This window comes from Ailuropoda melanoleuca, chromosome 4 (genome assembly GCF_002007445.2).
Source record: "Ailuropoda melanoleuca isolate Jingjing chromosome 4, ASM200744v2, whole genome shotgun sequence".
Classification (NCBI taxonomy): Eukaryota; Metazoa; Chordata; class Mammalia; order Carnivora; family Ursidae; genus Ailuropoda; species Ailuropoda melanoleuca.
In genome coordinates, this window is record NC_048221.1 from 87,095,404 (window position 1) to 87,117,385 (window position 21,982).

Sequence of the window (21,982 nt, forward strand, 5' to 3'; positions counted from 1 at the left end):
AATAAAATCTTAAAAAAAAAAAAAAGAAACAAAACATTACTAAAAGTAGGAGAGCTACTCTGAAAAGATGGATGAAATAAACTCTTGGAAATAAAAATATGAGAGCCAAAATAAATAATTCAAAAGAAAACTTGGAAAATAATGTTGAGTTTATCTCCAAGAAAGAAAAAAGAAATGATACTTACACACACATGAGTGAGTGCACACACACATGCAGAGAGACAGAGAGAGAAAAGGAATTAGGAGAATCAGTCAGATTAATCCTAAATTACAAATATAACTAAGGAAGAAAACAGAGGCATTGGAAGGAAGGGAAGAAATTACCAAAGAAATAATACAAGAAAATTTCCTAGAACTGAAGTACATGAGCTTCTAGGTTGAAAGAAATTGCCAAGTACCCAACACAATAACTTGCAAAAGACTCACCCCTAGGCACATCATTATGAAATCTCAAAACATTGGAGATAAACAAAAATCCTAAGTTTCCAGAGAAGGAAAAAAAATGACAAAAAAAGGCTTAAAAAGTATCAAGGCATCAGACTTCTCAACAGCAACACAGGAAGCTAGAAGACAAAGGAGTACTGCTTTCGGTTTCTGAAGGAAAATTATTTCCTACCTATAATTCTATATGTAGCCAAACTGTCACTTCAGTGTGAGATCAGAATAAACATGTTCAAAGAGGTAAAGTATCAAAAATTAATTATTGTGCATTTTTCTATGGGAAATTACTGGAGAATGTGTCCCATCAAAGGATACAATAAACCAAGAAAGAGGACAATATGAGATCCAGGAAATAAAGGATCCAACACAAAAACAAGGAAAAGGATTTCCAGAACAGCAATAAAGGGAAATCATACAAGGATAATTGTATCTCAGGCAGACTGAAGGATGATAGCAAACTCCAAGAAGAATATTGCTGAGAAAAAATAAAATTGAAAGTAGCAGATTACCTGATCCATGCAAATTTACTGAAAGAAGATTTTACACCTCTGCTGGGGAAGTTGGGGATGAGGAAATAATAGGTCTATAAAAAATAAGCAACTTTGAAAAGTAAGGCAGAGAAAACAAAAAAAAATTATACGAGAAATGTAATCTTAGTATGTTACATTGTTAAAGTTTGATTATATACAGTTAGAATCCTGTAGACATGCAATTTGGATTAACCAAAAACTATGGTGTATCTGTGCTGGAAGGGAGAGAAGTGTGTATGGGAGGGGTAAGTGCTAAGGTGGGGGCTAAGTTCTCTTCCAAAGTAAGAAGTTAATACGTTAAAAACTAGGGGCGCCTGGGTGGCACAGCGGTTAAGCGTCTGCCTTCAGCTCAGGGCATGATCCCGGCGTTGTGGGATCAAGCCCCACATCAGGTTCCTCCACTATGAGCCTGCTTCTTCCTCTCCCACTCCCCCTGCTTGTGTTCCCTCTCTCTCTGGCTGTCTCTATCTCTGCTGAATAAATAAATAAAATCTTTAAAAAAAAAAAAAGTTAAAAACTAAAATTTCCAAAATGAAGAAATAAGTAATGCGTGCTGTTTACAAACATAGAGGTAAACACCAGAAGAAATAACTAAAGAATTGGAAGTGGCTGCCTGTGGAGAGTACTGAGAAGTGCAAATGCCGTTCACTGTTAGTGATGAGCCTTGCAGAACTCTTTCTATACCATGTATGTGTGCCATTTTGATTTAAAGAAAAAGTTTCCCACCTCCTCCCAAATTTATTCAGAACACATATGCAGATGGAAATAGCAGTAAACACTTCATCCCTGGTGCTTCACTCACTCCTGTGCTAATGCCTTTAATGTCTTGGTGGGCATCTTGTATTCTCTTTCAATCAATGGTCTGTTTAACCATTGCAATAGCAGCTAATCCTACTACTTCAACAGGCACTATCCATGAAAGAATATTTTCTATTAGAAATACAACTAGGATTTTTCTGGGATAATTCACCACCTTGACTTTGCAACATTCCATGATGTCATCTGGCATTTAAAAATAGGTGCACAACTGCTGAGCTGCCCACAGTTCGCATTTATTATTTAGAAGATGAATATTCTGTAGAGTGTCAAGCTAACTTAAAGCATTAGGTAGATAAACACCCAACTGCAGATATGGAGCTCAAGAGTGAGTTCTAGAATAAAAATATGGGTTTAAAAGCCAATTATGTGGTTGAAGCCATGACTGTGGATGGCAAGACAGGGTGGTAGCTAAAGGAGTTTTAAGACAGAAGGAGGGTTTATTTTTTAAAGAGAGAAGTGACATAAACTATCAATTATTCTCATCACTCCTGCATTTGCAACCTCTTCTCCCATCTCTTCCTTTCCAGAGGAATTAGACAGGGCCAGGGCTGCAAAGAGCACAGCGTCAATACTTCGTTTTGGTGCCAACTCAGGCTGCAGCTGTTTGTCTGTAAACAGTACAGTTCAGAATTTGTCACAGATGGTGCCAGCCAATGAGAAGGTGTCTAGGTATTCATAGCAGGGCTTGCTATTTTTTCAGTACTAAATATTATATGTCAGTTATTTTCTAACAAAGAAAAATTGGTGATACACATATTTTAATTACAAAATATTTTTTAAATGTATAGCTCAATACATGAATGCATGCTGGATTTAGCATGAACACTGGTTTAACTCTGCAATCCCTTCCATAAACATTCCAATGTACACTTACATCAAGTACCTAATTCATTAAATTGATGTTTGACATGATTGAATTATTTCAAACATCAGTTCTATGGTATGACTTTGTTAAAAATTATTCAATATGTGGCATACCCAAAAAGTGCTTTAAATTAAAGATACTCAATAAAAGGTTTAATACTCTCATAAAGCAATGGTCAATTATTGAAAATTGAATTTGTGCTGGGTATTGTTAACCTCCTATATATAAATCACTGATTATGCCAATAAGGAAATATGTGCGATTTGCTTTAGAAAACGCATTTACTTGTTTTTAAACCTCAACAAGTTTGAAAACTCTCTAAGGTTTTAAAGTTACTCATTTTATGTTTGATCAAGAAGAAAGTTTTCTTCTCAGCTAATTAGAGAGTGCCTACTGTGTGGTAAGTGCTTTATATGCATTTTCTCATTTAGACCTTAATAACAACCACACGAGGTAGTGGTTTCCTATTTGATAAAGTAGAAAGGTGATGAGCTATATTTTAAACACAAATTTGACTAATCCCAAAATCCATCATTTTGTCAGTACATGCTTCTTTCATTGTAGGGTATTTAAAACCATTTTTTTAAAAAAGTTCTGACTGCTCTGCCCCATGTTCCAGCTGCTACAGCTGTCCATGAGGCTCAGAACCTTCCTCTGCAGATGCCTGCACCCCTAGGCCAGAGGGAGAAGGTGTAGCCAGAACCATGCTGTGAAAACATTCAAACAGCCCATGAAGAAGACTACTTTGGGGGAGGAAGAGCTGGCCCCCTGGCAACAACCATCAACCCCTTGCCAACCACATGCTTGAGCCTCCTGGGACTTAGATCCACCAGCTCTGGGCCAGCCATCAAATCACTTCAAACTCTTGAGAGATCCTGAACCAGAACTGCCCATTTAAGCCACTCTCAAATATCTCATACACACAAACTATGAGGATAACAAATGTTTATTTTTTTTAATTCTGATATTCTTTTATTAAACATATGAGCAATTCCTTTTGAATGTGGGCAAACTTTCCAGTCTTACCACCAACTCCTTTCCCTTTCCAAACAAAATGGGTACATTATGACTACAAAGAAATACCCACTGTTTTACTGAAAGGGGGGTGGCGGGAAAAGGAGACAGAAGAGGGAGAAAGGAAAAGAAGAAGAAAGGAAAAAAAGAAAAACAAAACCCCACCCTTTCAAGTCTTTCTCAATATTAGTCACCACCCTCATGTTCTTTTCCCTTCTTGGCTCAGCTTCTTTTTTTTTTTTTTTTAAGATTTATTTTATTATTTATTTGAGAGAGAAAGAGAGAGCACGAGCAGAAGGGGGAGAGGGAGAGAGAGAATCTCAAGCAGACTCTGCGCTCCACACAGAGCCTGACACGGGGCTCAATCTGACAACCTGGAGATCATGACCTGAGCCAAAAACCAAGAATCAGAGGCTTAACTGACTGTGCCACCCAGGCGCCCCTTGGATCAGCTCCTTCTAAAGTATACCCTAATCTTTTTTTTTTTTTTAACATTTTTATTTATTTGACAGAGAGAGACACAATGAGAGAGGGAACACAAGCAGGGGCAATGGGACAGGGAAAAGCAGGCTTCCCACTGTGCAGGGAGCCCGATGTAGGGCTTGATCCCAGGACCCTGGGATCATGACCTGAGCCGAAGGCAGATGCTTAATGACTGAGCCACCCAGCCGCCCCTAAAATATATCCTAATCTTGCTACTTCTTTCTATCCCAATTACCTCTCCAGTTTAGAACACCATCTTATCTTGCCTAGAGCATTTCATGCCTCTGACTGGCCTCCCATATCAACTTTTAAGCCATCATAATCCATTTCCCATAGAAATATAAAAATATTTTCATTTTTTAATGAATCATCAAACTTTACATCAGAAACGGGGATGTAATGTATGGTGACTAACATAATATAATAAAAAAACATTAAAAAATATTTTCAGATTTTTAATATATAGTATACAATATGTAATAATAGTTAATATAACTTAAAATATTTTTAAATATACAAATCAGACCATTTTATCTGTTTGTCTGAAGCTCTTCAAAAACTTCTCATTGCATAGGTCTTAAAGTCCTTACATTGGCTTACATACCCCTATGTGATTTGGCCCCTACCTCTTCTATGTAATCTTCCTTCACTCCCCCTAGAAAGACAAGTTGGGGTAAAACTGTAAAGACCCTTGGATAAAATGCAGCAAATCTGAACTTTATCCCAAATGTCACTAATTTTCAAACTTTTTTTTTCCTGGTAGACCCCTTTTTCCTTCAATTAAATATTACACTAACTCTAACATATAAAACTTGTAAAAGTAGAGATGCTCTGACTGAAGCAAGGTCCAGAGGCCCATCCCAACCATTAATACCAACAGTTCTCTAAGGCCAAATGGTTACATATGGGGGACCAGCCTTTATTTCTCAATTTCTAATTATATTGCATTGCCTGGATTGACCTTCCATGACTTAACTTCTCTCCCAGATTTTGTCTTTTTAACTCTGAGAATATTTCTTTGATTTTATCTTCCAGATTACTATTTCAGACTGTACTTAGATCTATTACATTGTTTTGCTCTTCTGATATACAGAAAGACCTACTCTTGAACAACACGTTTGAACTGCACAGGCCCAATTATACCAGAAGTTTTTCAATAAGCAAATATATTTTCTTTTCCTTATGATTTTCTTTATATATTTTCTTTTCTCTACCTTATTAAAAGAATATAGTATATAATATATAAAACATACAAAATATGTGTTAATTGACTGTTTATGTTATCAGTAAGGCTTCCAGTCAACAACAGGCTATTAGTAATTAAGTTTTGGGGGAGTCAAAAGTTATACTCAGACTCCTAGCCCCCATGCTGTTCAAGGGCCAATGGTATATATTTATAGCTTTTTATATCATTATTTTTAAAATTTTAAGTAGGCTCCACACCCAATGTGGGGCTCAAACTCACAACCCTGAGATCAAGTTGCATGCTCAACCGACTGAACCAGCCAGACACCCCTATATTTTTTTTTAATTTTAAAACATATGTTTAATTTCAAAGATCTTTTTCTCATTGCTTCTTTTGAATCATGGTCTATTCTTGTTCCATTATCTTCTGGAATCTCTCAAAAATTAGTGATGAGGATATATTTTATATGTTCTGCTCTTTGAAATCAATGTTTCATCCAAATCAGTGGTTTGTTCATCTTGGCTCTTCTTTTTCCTGCTATTGGTTTTCTTAAGTGTCTGATGATCCCTAGCTATCCATTCACATTTATAAACAAAAATCTAAGTTGATGAGTATACACAGCTGGCCCAGGTTTTCTCTATAGCCATGTAGATATTTTGCCCATCCAGTCTCTTTTCCTTTACAGAAGACTCACTGCTGGTATATAAGTGGCCATAGTCACATTAAGATGTGTAGGCTAGCCTATAGAGGCAAGCTGAGGAGGCCCCAAGTGACAAAAACAGAGGAGTTTTACTCTGGTTGTGGAGTACTCTAACATATTTCCCCCCTGGGCAGGACTATCTTTCATTTTTCCTCCCATCCACATGTGTAACACAGGTAAGTCCTCCCAAGTTACTTCACGTTGTACTCTTTTCTCACAGATCCCTACAGCCACACTGGAAATCTTTCCCAAATAGGTAGTTTACCTTACACATGGATTTTGGATTTCAGAAACGGACCAATGCCACTGCGGCCTGCTACCACGTGTGTGTGTGTGTGTGTGTGTGTGTGTGTGTGTGTCAGAGAGAGAGAGAGAGGGAGAGAGGAAAGAATGGAGAATGCATGTGTATGTGACATTTGAGGAGAAAGAACTGGGCAAGGAGAAATACCGTCTTCCTATTTAAGGCACATACCTTTAAATAATTACCTCTACTAGCAAGAACTTGAAAGTTTTAACAGTTTCCTTTCATGCACAGTTGTTTTCTGTGCCATTCTGGGCTGTCATTTTCCAGCCTTCTGCTTTCGGCCTCTCAGGAATTCCTCCCAATTTCTTTTTTTTTTTCCTTAAGATTTTCATTTATTTATTTGACAGAGAGAGACAGCCAGCGAGAGAGGGAACACAAGCAGGGGGAGTGGGAGAGGAAGAAGCAGGCTCATAGCAGAGGAACTTGATGTGGGGCTCGATCCCATAACGCCGGGATCATGCCCTGAGCTGAAGGCAGATGCTTAACTGCTATGCCACCCAGGCCCTCCCTCCCAATTTCTGATGGCACCATTTCACGTCTTCCAATAGTGTTGAGAATTTATCTTTTAATTCTTAAAAGAATTTGGAAAAGAAAGGGAAGTAGTGGCACCTATTCAAAAGGTGATTTAGAAAAGGAAAAGGCCTCTAGAATATCTATGAATTTAAAAGAAAGATAGAGTGGAGTAACAAAGGTTATAGACAGAATAAAATTCAAACCTCTTGTCAGGACCTACCTCTCCAAATCTATCATTTACCACTGTCCTCCTTATTCACTACAATCCAGAAACATGGGCTTTTTGTTTCTCAAAAAATATCAATCTTATTCCTATGACTTTTTGTGCTCTTCTTTTATGTGGAAATCTGATTCTTCTCATAATTCTCTGTGCATATGTCACTTCTTCCCAAAAGTCTTCTCCAACGGTCACCACATAAAATAACACCATCCCAGTTTCTGTCACATCATTCTTTTTTATTTTAACTTTACTGAGCTTATCCTACACTAAGATTATTTCTTTTCTTTTAAATTATGATATGTTAGTCACCATACACTAAGATTATTTCTTTGCTTACTTATTTGAGTACCTCGACTAGCAGAAGTGCTACATAAAGCTGCTTTGTAACATCTCACACTATATCATATAAATATTCAATAAATATTTGATAAATAAAGATTTGAGAAGACATAGCCATGACACAAAATCTCAGAAGTCGAGAGAAGAGGATAAAAATCAAAGCTGAAGTGTTAGCCATGAAAAGAAATTTACTTATTTCTGAGATAATTAGGAACAAAAGAAGGATAAAGATTAAGATGTTTTCAGGTGTTGGGAGACTAATTTTTTCCTAATGAAGAATGAAGAGAGGTCCTCTGTTGAGTAAGACAAAGAGAATAGGGGGAGGCTCAGTATGAGTGATTTTAGATAAAGTCACTCTGAGTAAAAGGAAAGAAAGCAAACTGGAAACGAAGACCTCCACTTTACCCTGTCCCTTCCACCAGTTCACAAATACTGTTGATTTTTTTCCCCCAATTTATATTAATTTCCTATCCTCTCCAGTGCTATAGTTTGATTTGGTTCTGGCCCTGTACTCCTTTTCTGGACTATTTCAATAATCTCTCCAAAGAACCTCTCTTTGCCCCAACCTAACCCACTGATAGATTAATCTTATCAAACAATGAATCTTATCATATCATTCTTCTATTTATAAGATACTGAAAATAACACTAAAGGCAAGATCACTTCATTTTTTTTGATTGTGAAATACATTATACATCCTAAAGTATAAAACATATAAGTACTATTTAATGAATGAAATGAATATCCTGTACCCACCCACCATTCAGTTTAAGAAATCGAACACTACCAGTACCATAAAATGCTTGTGTCCCCTCCCAAGTCACATCCCTCCAATCCCCTCCTCCAGAGGTGACTTGCACCCTGAATTTTATTTTATTTTTTTTAATGATTTTTTTTATTATATTATGTTAATCACCATACAGTACATCCCCGGATTCCGATGTAAAGTTCGATGCTTCATTAGTTGCGTATAACACCCAGTGCACCATGCAATACGTGCCCTCCTTACTACCCATCACCAGTCTATCCCATTCCCCCACCCCCTCCCCTCTGAAGTCTTCAGTTTGTTTCTCATAGTCCATAGTCTCTCATGTTTCATTCCCCCTTCTGATTACCCCCCTTTTCTTTATCCCTTTCTTCCCCTACCGATCATCCTAGTTCTTATGTTCCATAGATGAGAGAAATCATATGATAATTGTCTTTCTCTGCTTGACTTATTTCACTTAGCATTATCTCCTCCAGTGCCGTCCATGTTGCAGCAAATGTTGAGAATTCGTTCTTTCTGATAGCTGAGTAATATTCCATTGTATATATGGACCACAGCTTCTTAATCCAGTCATCTGTTGAAGGGCATCTCGGCTCCTTCCATGATTTGGCTATTGTGGACAATGCAGCTATGAACATTGGGGTGCATATGGCCCTTCTCTTTACTACGTCTGTATCTTTGGGGTAAACACCCAGTAGTGCAATGGCTGGGTCATAGGGTAGTTCAATTTTTAACTTTTTAAGGGACCTCCACACTGTTTTCCAGAGTGGCTGTACCAACTTGCATTCCCACCAACAATGTAGGAGGGATCCCCTTTCTCCACATCCTCTCCAACAATTGTTGTTTCTTGCCTTGTCTATCTTTGCCATTCTAACTGGCGTAAGGTGGTATCTCAGTGTGGTTTTGATTTGAATTTCCCTGATGGCTAATGATTTTGAACATTTTTTCATGTGTCTGTTAGCCATTTGTATGTCTTCATTGGAAAAGTGTCTGTTCATATCTTCTGCCCATTTTATGATTTGTTTATTTGTTTCTCGTGTATTGAGTTTGAGAAGTTCTTTGTAGATCTTGGATACCAGTCCTTTATCTGTGGTGTCCTTTGCAAATATATTCTCCCATTCCGTGGGCTGTCTCTTAGTTTTTTTGACTGTTTCCTTGGCTGTGCAGAAGCTCTTTATCCTGATAAAGTCCCATAAGTTCATTTTATCTTTTATTTCTCTTGCCTTTGGAGATGTGTCGTGAAAAAGGTTGCTCTGGCCGATGTCATAGAAGTTGTTGCCTATGTTCTCCTCTAGAATTTTGATGGATTCCTGTCTCACATCGAGGTCTTTCATCCATTTGGAGTTTATTTTTGTGTATGTGCACCCTGAATTTTAGGTTACTTTCCTTTTTCAAAATAGATTACTACCTATATATGTATCCTGAAGAATATATTACTGATGAATGGATAAACAAGATGTGATATATCCATACAATGGAATGTTCTTCAGCCTTAAAAGGAATGAAATCACTCTAGTTAAAATCCTATGATTTTCTATTGCCAAGAGCATAGAGCTTTTAGCAAGTCAATCACGGCCTTCATTATCATTTCCCGCTACTATCTTTCTTGTCCTACCTCTAACAACAACCCTAGAACTGTCCCTAGCTGACATACAACTTGTTACTTCTACAGGCTTCTACTTTCCTACCTTTTAATATGTTGCCCCTTTCCCTGGAATGTATTTCCCACTATTCAGTAGCTTCTTTAAATGTGCTTTTCAGCTCGGAGGTGGTATGCTGCTTCAGGATGAAGCTGAACATTTCTTTCCCAACTACTGGCTGCCAGAAACTCATTGAAGTGGATGATGAACGCAAACTTCATAGCTTTTATGAGAAGCCTATGGCCACAGAAGTTGCTGCTGATGCTCTGGTGAAGGCTGGAAGGATTACGTGGTCCGAATCAGTGGTAGCACTGCCAGACAAGGCTTCCCCAGGAAGCAAGGTGTCTTGACACATGGCCGTGTCCACCCGCTGCTGAGTAAGGGGCATTACTGCTATAGACCAAGGAGGCCTGGCGAGAGAAGGCGCAAATCTGTATGGGGGTGCATCGTGGATACCAATCTCAGTGTTCTCAACTTGGTCATTGTAAAAAAAGGGGAGAAGGATATTCCTGGACTCACTGATACTACTATGCCTTGTCACCTGGGGCCCAAAAGAGCCAGCAGAATCCACAAACTTTTCAATCTCTCTAAAGTAGAGGACGTCTGCCAGTATGTTGTGGGAAAGCCCCTAAACAAAGAAGGTAAGAAACCTAGAACTAAAGCTCCCAGGATTCATTGTCTTGTTATTCCACGTGCCCTTCAACACAAACGTTGGCATATTGCTTTGAAGAAACAGTGCATTAAGAAAAATGAGGAAGAGTCTGAGGAATATGCTAAACTTTTGGCCAAGAGAATGAAGAAGGCCAAAGAAAAAGAAAGGCCAGGAACAGACTGCCAGGAGACAGAGGCTGTCCACTCTGACAGCTTCTACCTCTAAGACTGAGTCCAGTCAAAAATGAGATCTTCTATGAGATCTTCTAAGAGTGACAAATAAATAAGATCAGACATCAAAAAAAATTTAAAAAAAATTTTTTTAAATGTGCTTTTCAGATGCAGCCTCCTCCATGAAGCATTCCTGTTCCTGAGCCAGACAGAATCCTTCCTTCATCTGAAATCACACAGCACTTCATCTGAATTTCCCATATAGTGTGCATTTTCTACCCTTATATTTCTACTCTAACTGCCTGATACCTTTTCAATCACTTTCAACTACTGTTTTCAGTGACACTACTCTAACTGCCTGATACCTTTTCAATCACTTTCAACTATTGGTTTCAGCGACACTCATTTTCTTTATTTTTTTTTTAAGGTTTTTATTTATTTATTTGACAGAGATAGAGACAGCTAGCGAGAGAGGGAACACAAGCAGGGGGAGTGGGAGAGGAAGAAGCAGGCTCATAGTGGAGGAGCCTGATGTGGGGCTCGATCCCATAACGCCAGGATCACGCCCTGAGCCGAAGGCAGAGGCTTAACCGCTATGCCACCCAGGCGCCCCACACTATCTNGATCCCATAACGCCAGGATCACGCCCTGAGCCGAAGGCAGAGGCTTAACCGCTGTGCCACCCAGGCGCCCCACACTATCTTCATTTTCAACCTACCTTTCTCTAGCTGCTGCTTCTTAGTATTTTTCACTGGTTCTTCCTCTGTCCATCTCTTAAATATTGGATTCCTCAGGGTCCTACTCAGAGTCCTCCAAGATCTCTTCTCTTTAGATCCTCCCAGCAAAACACTTGATCTACTCCAATTACTACCTACATGTTGATGACTTAGTCACTAGCTCTCATTTCTCTCCTGAGCAGCTAGTTTATGTATCTACCTTCTATTGGCCGTCTTCCATCCACATTAACATGAAGTTCACTGTTTATAAAACTGAATTCATATTCTTCCTTTTCTGACTCCTTCCATGATTCCAATCGCATTGAACAGAAGTGCTATCCATCTAATTACCTAAGTTAGAAACTTAAGTGTCACTTTTACTACTATTTATTTCTTCCACAAACTCCACATCCTATCAATCATCAACTCTGGTGCTGTTACTAGTTAAAATTTCATAAATTCATCTAGTTCTTTCTCTCTCTACTGCTACCAAAATAGTGACTCAAACACATCTCAACCAATTACCCAGAAAGTTCTCACTTTGTACCGTTGTCTCTAATCTAACTTCTTTCAACCCATTCTCCATATTGTTGCCAACAAAATCATTCCAAACAGCAACAAGAATCATGTCATTTCTCTGAAAAGCCTTAATGACTTTCCATTGCACCAAGGATGAAATTCCAATAATACGTAAGACCGTGCACGAAATATTCCTTGCTCACACCTCCAGCTTCATCTCTGAATACTGAAGTCTTAGAGTCCCATGAGTCATGCCATGTTCTCTAGTTCCTCTTTGCCTCTGTACATACCTCATGTGAAACGCACTTACCTATCCCCATGACTTTCCCTTCTAACATGTCACCAGGCTAACCCTTATACATGTTATGCCTCAGGTTAGCCAAAACTTTCTCCAGGAGGCTTTTCCCAACACCAGGCTCCACTAAGATTTGGTTAGATGGCCAAACCTAATTCCACCACATGTACTTTCAGGGTACCCTGTACGTTCCCCAATCATGGTACTCATCAACGTACATACTTAGATTTTAATTACCTATTTACTGGTTTGTGTCCCTCATAAGGCTGAAATCAACTTGAGCCCTGATAGGTAACTTAATTACTCTTATAGAACATAGTAGATGTTTTATAAATATTTGTTATCAAATGAATGAATGAATGTCTTATCTCTACTAAATAAGAAGGTATGTCCCCCAATGGCAAAATCTGAGTATGATAAATCTGCAATCCATATACTATGCTCAAAAAACCAAGAATTTTAAAACATTTCACAAAGGTCAAATAAGGCTTAAATTTCAAAGAATATGATCTGCATTCAAAAGGATGGCTCAAAATGCTAAGAAACGAACCCCAAGAGTCACACAGTCCAGACTCCTGCCTTTAATCAAGTCAAATATAATCAATCCCTCAATTATATATGACCAAGTATTTATAAATTGTTGTTAGCAATACTATGTAAAGTAACATGTGAACTTACAAAATTAGATATACAGAATCCCAAACAAGATGTAAAAATAAAAATTGACACTAAGAGGCATCCATATTGGGAAAGAAATTAAACCATCACTATTTGCAGATAACATGATATTATACATAGAAAATCCTAAAGACTTCACAAAAAAACCACTGGAAGTAACATATAAATTCAGTAAAGTTCAGGATACAAAATTAATACCCAGAAATTGACAGCTTTGCTATACACTAATAACAAAGTAGCAGAAAATGAAATTAAGAAAAAAATCCCATTTACAATTGCACCAAAAGGAAAAAAATACCTCAGAACTTAACCAAAGAGGTGAAAGATCTGCACTCTGAAAACTACAAAACACTGGTGAAAGAAACTGAAGACGACCCAAACAAATGGAAAGATATTCCATGCTCATGAATTGGAAGAACGAATATTGTTAAAATGTCTATACTACCCAAAGCAATCTACAGATTCAATGTAATCCCTATCAAAATACCAACAGCAGGGGCGCCTGGGTGGCGCAGTCGTTAAGCGTCTGCCTTTGGCTCAGGGTGTGATCCCAGCCTTCTGGGATTGAGCCCCACATCAGGCTCCTCCACTGGGAGCCTGCTTCTTCCTCTCCCACTCCCCCTGCTTATGTTCCCTCTCTCGCTGGCTGTCTCTGTCAAATAAATAAATAAAATCTTAAAAAAAAATACCAACAACATTTTTCACAGAACTAGAATAATCCTAAAATTTGTATGGAACCACAAAATACCTTGAATAGCCAATTTTGAGAAAGAAGAACAAAGCTGAAGGTATTAATCCCAATTTCAGGATATACTACAAAGCTGTAATAATCAAAACAGTATGGTACTGGCACAAATACAGACACACAGTTCCATGAACAGAATAGGCAGCCCAGAAATAAACTCACACTTTATGGCCAATTAACCTATGACTAAGAAGACAATATACAACAGGAAAAAGACAGTCTCCTCAACAAATGGTACTGGGAAAACTGGACAGGTATATGCAAAAGAAAGAAACTAGACAACTTTCTTACACCATACATAAAAATAAACTCAAGTAGATTAAAGACCTAAATATGAGACCTGAAACCATAAAAATCCTAGAGGAGAACACAGACAGAAATGTCTCTGACATCAGCAGTAGTAACATTTTTCTAGGCATGTCTCCTAAGCCAAAGGAAACAAAAGTAAAAAATTAACCATTGGGACTGCATAAAAATAAAAAGCTTTTTTTACACAGTGAAGGAAACCAACAACAAAATAAAAAGGCAACCTACTGAATGGGAGAAGATATTTGCAAATGACATATCTGATAAAGGGTTTATATCCAAAATATATAAATAACTTACAGTCAACACCAAAAAAAACTCCAAATAATCATTAAAAAATGGGCAGAGGACCTGAATAGACAGTTGTCCAAAGAAGACATATAGATGGCCAATCGATATATGAAAAGATGCTCAACATCACTAATCATTAGGAAGATGCAAATCAAAACCACAATAAAATATCACCTAGCTCCTGTCAGAATGTCATTTATCAAAAAGACAAAAAATAATAAATGTTGATGAGGATGTGGAGAAAAGGGAACCCTCGCACACTGTCAGTGGGAATGTAAACTGGTGCAGCCACTGTGGAAAACAGTATGGAGGTTCCTCATAAAATTAAAAAGAGAAATACTATATGATCCAATAACTCCACTACTGGGTATTTACCCCCCCCCAAAAAAAACCCCCAAAAATACTAATTTGGAAGGATACATGTATCCCTATGTTTATTGTAGCACTATTTACTGAAGCCAAAATATGGAAGCAATCCAAGCATCCATCGATAGAAAATGAATAAGGAAGATGGAGGGGTGTGTGTGTGTGTGTATAAATAAATAAATAAATAAATAAATAGATAAATAAATATTATACATATATACATACATACACACATATATATTTCATAGCCATAAAAAAGATGAGATTGTGCCATTTACAACAACATAGACAGACCCCAGGAGTATTATGCTAAGTGAAATAAGTCAGATGAAAAAGACAAATACTTATGATTTCACTCATATGTGGAATCTAAAACAACTAACAAAAAACAGAATCAGAGAACTGATGGTTGCAAGAGGGAAAGGGGGTGGGAGGGATAGGCAAAATGAGTGAAGGAGAGTGGAGATACAGGTTTCCAGTTATGGAATGAATAAGTCATGGGCATAAAAGGATCAGCTTAAGGAATATAGTCAATGCATTATAATAGTGTATGGTGACGAATGGTAGCTACACTATTGTGAACATAGATAGCATAAAGTATTAACTTGTGGAATTACTACGTTGTACCAGAAACTAATGATATTGTGTGTCAATGATATTCAAATAAAATAATTAATTAAAAATAATAATTGATTTACTACATAAGAATCAATTCACTAATATGCTAGTGTGGAAAAATAAGAAACATTGAGAAATGTGACTATCCTGTAGAATTAGTTCACTGTAATCTACTTGAGTTTAGAGCTTTTCATCTTAAAATACTTTAAACCATCACTTAAAAATTAAAAATTCACTTCTGACAAATTGTTTTGGGTACTCAAAGGGAGAGAAATTCATACAAGCAAGGTTATCCAGCTATGAAGATGATTTCTATACCCCAACAATTTTAGCATATATTTCTGACATAAGTCTGCTTTTAAATATACAACATCCTGTGTATTTTCTTTATAGCTTAATATCAATCATCAAAATCACTAGTGTCAACACCTCCTTCAAAAGCATTCATTCATGTCTCATTCAAGGAAAATATTTTTAAAGCATGTATTATTTTGACATGTTTCAAACCAACAAGATTTCTGTCATTTATTAAGGGTTTACAGTTTTTAAAGTAGTAAAACTAGCAGAAAAGATGAAACTAGCCTGACAGAATTTCACTGTCCAATGGTTCTGAGTCAGAATCATATTGCTCCTAATGAAGTAACATTTAAGAAAAGTAAATTATGTATTCATGGAAATCAGTCACTTTTTTTTTCTGAGATATCATATGAGGTGAGATGTAAAATAACTCTACAGTTAGTGTATATTTTCAAAACCATATAGGCTTAGTCATTAGAATTCATGGGCTTGGGGCATCTGAGCAGCTCAGTTGGTTAAACAGCCAACTCTTGATTTCATCTCAGGTCATGATCTCAGGTCATCTAGCTCTGTGCTCAACAGGAAGTCTGCTTGAGGATTCTCTCTCTCCCTCTCCCTCTACCCCTCCCCACACACATTCTCTATCAAATAAGTCTTAAAAAAAATTATGGGGGGGGGCCCCTGGGTGGCACAGCGGTTAAGCGTCTGCCTTCAGCTCAGGGCGTGATCCCGGCGTTATGGGATCGAGCCCCACATCAGGCTCCTCCACTATGAGCCTGCTTCTTCCTCTCCCACTCCCCCCTGCTTGTGTTCCCTCTCTCGCTAGCTGTCTCTATCTCTGTCAAATAAATAAATAAAATCTTTAAAAAAAAAATTATGGGCTGGTGTCTATTTCTCAGGCTTTTCTCAATTTTCCTCTTTGCAATTCCTGAATAAAAGTCTCCCAGAACTTTAAAAAACTGTTAAAGAATATTGTTTTAATATCTGTTGCCAAAATATTTAAAGAAAACAGATTTTTAGCAAACATAGCATTTGATGAGAAGTGAAACTTTTCCCAAATATATGCAATTATTAAATTTTTAAAAAAATTTGTCTTTTCTTCTAAGACAGTGAACCCAAAATTTACACTTATACAGAAAACTAAGTTATCTCATTGCAGTCTTGCTAATTTTTTTACACCTAAAGCCCCTCTTTTCACTTGAAGTAGAAAGTGTACATATACTGCAAGATAAAAGCAGATAAAATTCTCTCACATTGCCAAAACTTCTGTAACATGTAGTTAGAATAAACTGAGTATGCTGAATAAAGTCTGGTCCACAATTGGTGGTTAAAAATTAACTCTGGTAATACTTTGATTACTCCAAGTTTTATCAAACTAATTTTTAGTAGTGTATTTCTAATAGTTGAACTATTATCTATAGGCAATCAGAGAATTTGAACCAATGTCATTTATTGATAGATGAACAGAATGGTAGATAATAGCTAATAAATCACTTCTTGAGTGATTCAGGACATGCTTTGCATTCCCTATTTCTTAAATACTCTAATAACTTCATCTCTACTGCTATTCTAAATAGAAGCAAGGATTTCTATTAAAAGGTTATGTTCCAGTAGATTTGTAGTAAGTCCTATTTTGAAAAGCAATTAAATTTTAAAACACTAAAGTTTTAAAATCTATATAGAAATTGTTTTCTGTATCACTATTCTAGGTGGCTTAAAGATGATGTGCACAATTCTATTCAATACAAAAACAAGTTTCCTATATTAAGAAGTAGTATTTGATTTACAAACTATTTTTATAAATAAGATGTAAATATTTATTCGACCTCTGTTAACATTCTTCTAAAACATCAAAATACTTGTTCTTCTTTCATAACTAGGTTAAACTCCTATAAAGTTAGGTTACTAACAGCTAGTGTAAACAAATTAACGAATTAAAAGGAGGTATAGAATCCAGAAAGTTCATTACATATAATGTTCACTTTTGGAGGAGATAATTATGTACACTCTGTTCAAGTAAAGCAGAAGTAGAGAAAGCAGCTTGTTGGTATCAAAGCCTCTTACGGTTGGTTAAGGAACGGACGTGGTACTTGCAAGACGCACCTCTAACCCTTCAGAAATAAAGGAATGCTAATGGTGGGCCAGAAAGCATGAAAGAGTGTGTTTTATATTAGATATGTTAAAAATTATGTTTCCATATGTGATTGTTTATGTTAAATACAAAATGAGGAAAAGCAGCAAGTTTATTTTCCTAATTAAAACATGATTATTTCAGTTTTTAATTGGTCCCATTTTGATTTACTAAGTATTGAAACTCAAATGGGTTTCAGGAATGCTTTATAATTTTCCAAACTGCACCAAAGAGTTCTTACTGTCAGGATTTATAATTCAATACAGCATATAATAAAGTAAGTAATAATCATGTATGGTCTTTTATTTCACATAATTCTTAATGGTATAATGTTGAAAAAACTTATTTCAGATTACTTTCATATTGTTTTTATCATAATAGTCTTTCCTGTTTTTTCAAAATCATTTAACATTATGGAATATACAGAACAAACATTAAAATATATAGCAAATATTTTAATTTTGCCTCAGTTGGTATTAAAGCAACAAATGCTAGGTTTCTGCCCTTTTCTCCCCACTTTCTCTGATTGACAAATACATCACTAAGATGCTTAAAAGTAAGGGTAGAAGAGTCTTATAAAGCCAGATGAGTTAATAATTTCACAGTAATGAGACTAAGATCCAATTTCTTTTTTTAACACTACTGTGAAATCTCTTTGGGCTAAATTTTTGGTCAGCATGTGAGAATTAGTCATAGCAATCCCATCACCCTAATGAGTATTCTATGTATAACTTACTACACATCAAACATAAGTCTTGCACAGTTTCTTTCAAATATCTAAATAAATATGTACATATAACAGAAAATCCAAATTCTTTATAAAACTTTAACATATAATGAACATAGACACACATATTTACACATCAGTAATATATATACACTACACACACACACACAACTTACATCTCCACACTCTACCAATCTTTTTACACAGCTAAGAAGTTGAGTTATAGTCATTAAAAGGATTATCCAAAATAAGTGCCTGCATAGCAATATCCTTGAATGGGGTCTGAATGAGCTATATATTTAACAGAGCGTGTCAAATGTGAGGATTCCCATTCTTAAGACTATATGTATTACTTAACTGAAACTGTTTGAAGCCTGAATACTGCATTCAATAATACAGGCCTGGGAAGGAAGCATTTTTTTTTTCTTCCTGAAGTGAATTTGATGCTTCTGAAAGACTGACAGATTTGGAAGAAAAAGTATAGCTTTAAACTAAATTAAGTATTCACAGAACAAACACTGCAGCTGCAAGAGCAATTCAAATTTCCTATCACCAATGTTTCAGTCCTCTTTTTAAAAGAACGATTTCTGAGGTCAGAGGTTACTCCCATTTTCATGGCTATTCAGCCCCCTGGCTAATATACCTAACAAGGGTACCATTAAATAGTGACAATTGTGATAATGGATATATCTACAAGAATAGCAAGTCATTTTATAAAGGCTGCCAACCACTATAAAAATAGTGATTTTTCAATTCCACAAATTGTTTCTATAACATTTTATCTAAAACAGGCTTACATGACTCAAATATTAATTTGTATTTTTAAACAAAATATTAATTACATGTTACATTCCAAAAGTTTCAAAGGGGACTATGAAAATAAATTTAAAATAAAAATATATAACATCAAATAAGCCATGAGCAATGGCCCAACTAGTCGGACGCTGATGTATGTGTATCTGTCTGTGAACACATATATCCATTTCACAAAAAGAAGGAAAGTGACTTTATTCATAAGTAATGAAATAATATTATCTCAAAATAGAAATATCAAAGATTCAAAAAAGAAATACTAAAGGTGGTAGTCTTGAAGAGAAGTATTATAATGTTAGGGAGAAAAAGTTTCAATGTTGTGATCTTTGGAACGTGGTACATGGAAAATAAGTTTTAAAATAAAATTGTTTCAGTACATTAAGTGAAACTTAAAATCAGTTTTGTATAACTCTGTATCTGATAGAGGATATATGATTCAATTAGAAAAATAGCGTAAAAATACACATATATATGTTTGTGTAATTCTATCAGTTACGGAAGCCTACTGAAGTACTTTAAGTGATTCTGATTTTTCTGTGATTACCAGTGAATTTTCAAAATGATAAGTCAGTTTCATTTTTTGCTCTCAAAATATTGAAAGACATTTAATATAAGTGTAATTGAAACATTATTAATTAAATTGGTGGAAGACATAAATGACTTTTTTTAATTCCAAAAAGAACTGTATCTCAAATTGGAAAAGAAATTAAAAGAGGGGGGGCGCCTGGGTGGCACAGCGGTTAAGCGTCTGCCTTCGGCTCAGGGCGCGATCCTGGCGTTATGGGATCGAGCCCCACATCAGGTTCCTCTGCTAGGAGGCTGCTTCTTCCTCTCCCACTCCCCCTGCTTGTGTTCCCTCTCTCGCTGGCTGTCTCTATCTTTGTCAAATAAATAAATTAAATCTTTGAAAAAAAAAATTAAAAGGGGAAAAAACTTTCAGAATTAAGACTTAAAGCTTTAAATATTTATCTGTACAGAAATGTTTTCTTTTCTTCTCTTTAATACACAAGTAAATCAACAATTATTTTTCATTTCAGAAACTCAATCTTAAATCTACTAATTTAATGACCTGAACCTACATAGGAATATAAGGTTGTTGTTGTTTTTTTAATGGATAAAAGAAAACAAAACATGCCAAGAGGAAAACTACTTTTCAAGTTTTAACTGATCAACAATCACTTGATAAGATGAACCGTAATATTACATGTAATTGCTGAAATCCTATGGCATTTTAGAATTACTTGAAATAGTAGCATATAAGACGGTTTAATTGTAGTCATAGAGCAATTCAATATTCAAATATTTATAGAAAACCAAATTGTATCAGTTTTTTTTTGTGGAGTTGTTTTTCTTTCTATAGTTAGTTGAGCTTAAAATGTAATATAAACAATATACAAATACTTTGAGGCCTTTGTGATCTAAATCACAAGATAGCTTCCATTTGAATCCCAGAACAATTAATAAAAGAACAAGATTCATACATGCATTTTAATATTTAACATTTCCAAAGAGTTGCCTCAAACCAGAATTTTAATTTCATCCTCCTGCCTTCTGAAAAACAACTTTCCACGTACTTCATTACATGGTCCTTGCACAATTGCACCACCTAGTGTTCACTAGTCAATAAACCTACAAATTTAGTAAAGCTTTCTCAGTATTTAAAACAGAACAAAAACTACTACCATCACCATCAAGACACCACAGTACCACATCAACCATCCAAACTTTAACTTGTTATCTCTGTTTGACTTATAAAAGTTAAATAGATTGAGATGCATTAAAATGTTAGATTTTAATTGTGATTTAAAATAAATGTACTCTGAGGTAGGATCCCAATTCTGAAAATAATGTATTTCAAATGTGCTCAAACTGATTACGTATTACCTCAAAAGGAATCACATTTTAAAATCTAGAATGTGTTTCAAAGCCAAAATTAACAGAGACAAATGAGAATGGTGGATGGCCTCTTCATAGTCAAAGGCAATGACATACCTTCTCTTATCTTCTACTTCTTTGGCTTCCTGAGTGTAATGGGGTTGGCTCTTGCTCCTGTTCTCCACCCAGAATCACATTTTAAAGACTTTTTAAACTATATATAAGGAAGACATACTATTGGGGAACCTGGGTGGTGCCACTGGTTAAGCATCTGACTCTTGGTTTCAGCTCAGGCCCTAATCTCAGGGTCCTGAGGTCAAGCCCCATGTTGGGCTCTGTGCTCAACATGGAGTCTGCTTTAGACTCTCTCTCCCTCTCCTCTCCCTGTGACATATTATTATATTTATACTACTATAATTATTTCCTCAGTAAATATTAGATTTTTTGGAATTAATGTTCTGTTATCTTGTTGAGCAACAACTTCTTTAAATGTGCATCTATGAATGATAAAATCTCATAGTTATATTAAATTTACAATATTAACCTCACACTTATTTAATAATATACATGATGATTAGAAGTCATCTTTACAGCTCTATATGGTAATCAAACATAAATGATAAACTGTTCACATGAATTACTATAATCAACATTGTCTCTAAAGAGTTAAAACCAAGCATTTCTAAGGTAAACTGGAGGGAGAAAGGGAAACCCAGGTGGAACAGAAAGGTACTCTAAGGCCCTACCAAAGACATTAGATCTATTATTTATAATTGGAGAGACAAACCTATTCCTTTTCTAGCAGCAGGGTGCCACGGTTGTAGATTACAGAATTCCCTGGCTGGTAAGTATACCAGTCCTCCAACTTGCCAACCTCCAGTGCTGAAAGCCAGGAGAGAGCCAAATACACTTTGGCTTAGAATAGTAGCTAGTGTTAAAGTGTGTTAAAATGTGCGTGTGTGT

The 21,982-nt window shown here is 36.1% G+C and overlaps 1 protein-coding gene and 1 pseudogene across 1 annotated transcript in view; one reads left to right on the forward strand and one right to left on the reverse strand.

Moving 5' to 3' along the window:
• The window catches only part of WDPCP (WD repeat containing planar cell polarity effector), a 353,246-nt gene that overhangs the window by 270,216 nt on the left and 61,048 nt on the right, over positions 1 to 21,982 (reverse strand). The window lies entirely within an intron of this gene.
• On the forward strand, positions 9,889 to 10,719 carry LOC109490029 (annotated as a pseudogene).